The 6,112-nt window shown below is 39.9% G+C and overlaps 1 long non-coding RNA gene across 1 annotated transcript in view; it reads left to right on the forward strand.

Annotated features, from left to right (window-relative positions):
• Nucleotides 1–1,875, forward strand: part of LOC105527062 — a 41,385-nt gene extending 39,510 nt beyond the window's left edge. Inside the window, exons 3-4 of the long non-coding RNA XR_001004188.1 lie at nt 1,538–1,682; nt 1,815–1,875. This is a non-coding gene — a long non-coding RNA (uncharacterized LOC105527062). The remainder of the gene's footprint in view (nt 1–1,537; nt 1,683–1,814) is intronic.
• Nucleotides 1,876–6,112: the final 4,237 nt, after the last annotated feature.

Here is a 6,112-nt window from a genome sequence, read left to right on the forward strand (position 1 = left end):
AGCGAAACTCCGTCTCAAAAAAAAAAAAAAAAAAAAAAAAAAAAAAAAAAGTATAGGGGGGTATTGTCGGAGTTAAATTAAATCATATGACCAAACCTTTAGAATGGTACCTAGGACAGAGATGTCTCCATGTAAATATTATCTGCTACTATTAATCTTCAAAAGGTTTTCTTTTTTTCTTCCCTAGAAGTTTCTTTAGGGACTCAGATGTTTAATTTTCACTAAGATCAAGCCAGCTCCAAAGCCTCCTCCTTTATTTCAGATCCTTGATAAGTAGCATTATGGGAAGATTTAAAAGAAAGTCAGGTCCAACATTTCCTTGTATGAATGGAGAAACAGAGGCCCAGAAATGCAAGTCTCATTGCTGGTCCTCCCAGGAAGTCAGCAGAAGAGCTAGCTCAGACCTCCTCCCTCCTGACCCCTCTGGCCAGCTCTGTGACCATTGGTACCACGCACTCTTCTGACAGGAAAGAGCAGGAGTTGAGCTGGGTGCCCTGGCTCATGCTTGGAATCCCAGCACTTCGGGAGGCTGAGGCAGGAGGATTGCTTGAGCCCAGGAGTTCAAGACCAGCCTGGATAACATGGTGAAAGCCCATCTCTACAAAAAATATAAAAAATTAGCTGGGCATGGAGGTGTGTGCCTGTAATCCCAAGCTACCTGAGAGGCTGAGGTGGGAAGATCACCTGGGACTATAGTGAGATGTGATCACGCAACTGCACTCCAGTCTGGGTGATGGAGTGAGACGTTGTCTAAAAATAAAAATAGTAATAATAAAAAAGGAAGCTGGAATTGGCTTGTGGAACAACAGAATTGGAATTTTTCTCAAAAGACTGACTTATCCCACTTTGGAAAATGGGCAAAATACTCCTGCAGCTCTGGCGACATTCTATGGAGTCCTCAGTTATGACCGTGACAATGGTACAGACAGGCTCGACCCTGCTGGTGCCACACAGCAGGGACTGTGGGAGCCTGACAATGAGCTTTCATGGCCCCAGGACAGGACAGAGAGGAGGCACCTCCGCAGGAGGCTCGGAGATTGAGATGTGCTCATTGCAGGCAGGCAGCTGCCCTTGCCATGGATGAGAGCAGCCCCTCTCTTCTTCAATATTGACGAGCAAAGAAACAAAAATCCATCTTAATACTTTTTCAGTGGAAAATGAAGCAGTTTATTTAATATTATTTGGATAACAAGCGTCCACATGAACAGGATTCGAATGTCAGTTGTCTTCGGGGAAAAAAGATTTATTGGTTGGTAAATATTGAGAAAGAAAAGCTGATAAAGAACAGTTTCAGCTGCGGCTTCTGCCCGGAGCAGGAGAACAGGCCTGTGTTGTATTTTGGGGCCCTGGGAAGGCAAAAAATTGTGAATGTCTTTCTTTGTTGGTGGGTGTAAAAGTGGAGCCCGCTACAAATAATTTCTTATTTCTTGTCGCATAGATTTTAAATTATGTAGCTTCCCTACCTTGTTAAGTATTAAAGCGGTCTTGTTTAAGGAAGAGACACTTAAATAATGAAGCTTATGTATCTTGTTTTCAGACATCAATATCTGGCTTTGAGTGGCACAAAGAAATAAAGGAATGTGGATTCAGACCTCACTGGGGTGCTTGGCAATTCTAATTCTACCCCAGACTGCAAATGGACACAAAACTGTTGCGACTTTTGTTGAAGAGGAGAAGGATGGGTGAGCATGTGACGTTGGGAAATTGTATTTTCTTCTTCGAGTTCTTCTGTTTCCGAATATTTAATCCTACTGTTCTCTTCTTTAGTGACGGTCTCTTTAGTAAATAATCTCTGCTGAAATTGCTTTGGGCAGCACAGAAGCTGGATTCAGAAGCACACAGGTCTGGGGATGCAGGCTTCCGCCACCCTGATGCGAGGAAAGACTGCCATCTCGTGGTCAGCTCTATCTTGGCACCTTGGTGAGGGTCCAGGCTGCAGAAAACCGGGCTTGGGGAGGAAATGATGCTGCAAACTGGATTTCTGCGGGACAGTGTGGATGTCTTTAGAAAACACCCAGAAAAGAGCTGAGTGCCACCCAAGGTAGGCTTCAGTGAATCCTCTGCAGGTGTGTTGTCATCCCCTGAGCCAAACACACGCTTCACACACACGCTGTAGGCTGCGTGAAAATGAGGTAGAAATGTGGGGAAAACATAATCCCGTGGAGAGAACAAAGAGCTGAACATGTAAATGCCTCCGGCACGCCTGGCAGAGAGAACACTCAGGCTGAGAAAAGGGGACAATAACTTGTACCAAAGATCAAAGATAAGGAAGTAGTCTCTGGGGAATCAATCAGCAGGGTATCTGGTCAACCCCTCAGACAAAGTCAGGTCTGAGCAGGCAAGATCTGTGGATCTGATTTATTAATATTTTCACAATTAGAAAGAATCTGATTGTAAAACTGTTACATGTGTTGTGAGAAAAAAAGAAAAAACAAACAATATAGAAATGTACAAAGAAGAAAATGAAAGATTGGAAGCGTCCTCACCTTAGGGACATTATTAACGATTAGGTGGCCAATCTTCCAGACATCTTGCTACAAATATATCCAAATGGAAATTAAAAATGCACTTTCACATAAGTGCAATCAGACCTTGTGCTCTTCTATCCCATAACCTGCTTTTTCATTCAACACTATGACAGAAACATCTTTCCAGGTCAATAAACAAAGGTTGGCCTCATAGTTTTTTATCAATTACATAAAGCTAATGGTATGTAATATTGATTTGATACCTGCTACCTGCCAGGCACATGCATGGCCTTGCATAATCTCATAACAACTCTACCGAACAGAAGTTTGTATTATGCCCATTAAGCAGATGAAGAGGCTGTGGCACAAGAAAATCGATCAGCATTGCCAGGGTATCTGACCTTAGAGCCCAGGATCTTGACCAGTAGGCTAGAAATGAAGCATAATTTACTTACCAGTTTTCCGTTGGTGGATATTAAGCTATTTCCTACTTTTCTGGTATAAAAAATAAGATTGCAGTGAAATTTTAGGGCATATATATCTTTGTACCTTAGTGAGTTCTCTCTAAGTTAACTTGAAAGTGGTGGGGTGTGGGGTTTGTGGGTCAAAGTGTATGCTCAATTTATGCTTTACTGTGTGCCCGACTTCCCTCCAGGCAGCATGTGCTGGCTCACACTCCCACCAGCTGTACAGGAGAATTTCCAGTGCTCCACGACCTTGCCAATACTAGGCTTCCTCATCAGTTTTTTCTCTCCTTTATTTTTCTTCAGAAAAAAAAAATTAGCCTTTGAAAAAATTGTAGGAACAAGTGCAATGTGCGCTTGTAAGTGCTTCACCCAATGTAGATCCACCCGGTGTTAACATTTTGCCACATCTGCTCTCTATTAGTTTTTATCAAACTGGAGTTATCTATAGACATCATAACACTTGATGCCTAAATACTTCAGCGTGTATCTCTTAAGAACAAAAACACACCCTCACGTAAGCATAAAATACTTGGTACACTTGGGAATTGCTAAAATACAATTTTCTAATACAAAATTAATATCAAGTCATTGAATAAAGACACTTCTTGACTTAAAATGAGATTACATCCCAATAAACCCATCATAAGTTGAAAAAATGTAAGTAAAAATGCATTTAATACACTAAATCTGCTGAATATTATAACAACTTTGCCTACATTAAATGTGCTCAGAACACTTACATTAGCCTATGGTTGGACAAAATTATCCAACACAGAGCCTATTTTATAATAAAGTGTTAGATATCTCATGTAATGTATGGAATACCATACTGAAAGTGAAAAGCAGAATGGTATGGGTTCTCACAGTACGGTTTCCACTGAATGCCTATCACTTTTGCCCCATTGTAAAATTGAGGAATTGTAAGCTGAACAATTGTAAGTTGTGGACTGTCTGTACTTAACAGATTTTGTCTTGATCCAGAATGGAATCAAGGGTCACGTACTGTTTCCCTGTCACGTCTCTTGAATCCAGAACAGATCTCCAGCCTTTTTGTGGTCTCTCATGACATTGGCATTTTGAAGAGTTTTATGGAGTGTACTTAGGCCTGGATTTATCTGATTGTACCTCAGGATTAGATTTAGCATAAATATTGTTGGCAGGCATATTATACAGATGCTGTTGCCTCCTTCTCAGGGCATGATATCAGGAGGAACAAAAAGATGCCAATTTGTCCACAATTTGTGACATTAACTTTGATCACTCAGTTAAGTGAGTGCTTGCTATATTTCTCCGTTGGACATGTACCCCGATCTTCTGTGATTATTAAGTGACCTACTGGGTGATACTTTGAGACAGAATGTCTTGCTTCCCAACAATCTCTTACCCAGTGATTTTAGAATCTATTGATCATCCTTGCCTGGATCAATTGCTGCTTTCCTGACTATAAAGTGCTTTTTCATTTCCCATTCTTTCTACTTTTAAAAAAAGTTATCACTTTTCTATAAAGGAAAGCTTCTTATTCTACCCCTCAACTTTTTTAGTATCAGATTGTACTCATGGCTTCTTTCTCAATCCAGTGTATTTCTGTCGCTATCCATTTTGACAGCCAGATCATCAAAAATTTGGCAAGTGGCAGCCCTTTCAAGCTGCACCTGTATCCTCTGAGCCCCTCTCTGCTCTCTGGCACGAGATGCTCCAGGCTCACCTTGCACTTTCTTTGCCTCAGGTCTGACATCAGCCATTTCTCCAAGAGCCCTCTCATCTTTGTTTATATATTTATTCATATTTAATATCTCATTGTTATTAGTTTTAAAATTTATATAAAATAAAGTTGACTTTTTTGTGTAGTTGTAGGAATTTTAATATAGGTATAGGTTTGTGAAGTCACCACTCTAATTGAGATACAGAACAACTCCAAATCATCAAGTTACACACTTCAAATATATATAATTTTTAATTGTCAGCTATATCTCCGTAAAACTGGGGAGAAAAGATACAGTTTCATGCCCAGAAACTACTTTGTGCTTTCTGTTTGTGGTCAAACACGTCCTTTATCCCTGACAGCTGCTGATCTTATCTCTGTCTTTATAGTTTTACCTCTTCTAGAACGTTACAAAAATGAGATCGCATAATATGCAGCCTTTTGAGTCTGGCTTCTACTTTCCTTTAGCATAATGCCTTTGAGACTCAGCTGTTGCATGCATCAATAGTTCATTCCTTTTTATTGCTGAGTGGTAGGTATTCCATCGTGCGGATGATCCACAGTTTGTTTATGCATTTACCCACTAAGACAAATGGGTTGTGTCCAGTTTTTGTTGATTATGAATAGAGCTGCATAAACATTTATGTATAGAGTTTTCTTGTGTGAGCATAAGTTTTCATTTCTCTTGGGTAGGTGCCTAGGAGTGGGATTACTGAGTTGCACACTAAGTGTATGTTTCACCTTTTAAAAGCTGTCAAGCCTTTTCCAGAGCAGCCAAGCCAGTCTGCGTTTCACCAGCAATTCCTGAGAGTTTCAGTTGCTCTGCATCCTTGCCAGTGCTTGATATTGCCAGGTTGCTTTTTTTAAAACTCATTTTAAAATATGTTCAGTGCCTCCCTTTTTTAATCTTTGTAAATGTTATAGGTGAATTTAAAAAGTCAATCTCAATATACATTGACTGTTAATAATACTATTAATTACTATTACTGTTAATAATACTAATAAGTAACTATCAATCTCATAGATGAAAAAGATGATTTATGATCTTTAAAAATTTGCATTTTTATTATTAGGAAAGTCAGAAGGGCTCAATTTTATTTTATTTTATTTTTTTTAATTTTTATTATACTTTAAATTCTAGGGTACATGTGCATAACGTGCAGGTTTGTTACATATGTATACTTGTGCCATGTTGGTGTGCTGCACCCATCAACTCGTCAGCACCCATCAATTCATCATTTATATCATGTATAACTCCCCAATGCAATCCCTCCCCCCCCCATGATAGCCCCCAGTGTGTGATGTTCCCCTTCCCGAGTCCAAGTGATCTCATTGTTCAGTTCCCACCTTTGAGTGAGAACATGCGGTGTTTGGTTTTCTCTTCTTGTGATAGTTTGCTGAGAATGATGGTTTCCAGCTGCATCTATGTCCCTACAAAGGACGCAAACTCATCCTTTTTTATGGCTGCATAGTAT

The sequence above is a fragment of the Colobus angolensis genome, unplaced genomic scaffold (assembly GCF_000951035.1).
Source record: "Colobus angolensis palliatus isolate OR3802 unplaced genomic scaffold, Cang.pa_1.0 Scaffold117, whole genome shotgun sequence".
Lineage (NCBI taxonomy): Eukaryota > Metazoa > Chordata > Mammalia > Primates > Cercopithecidae > Colobus > Colobus angolensis.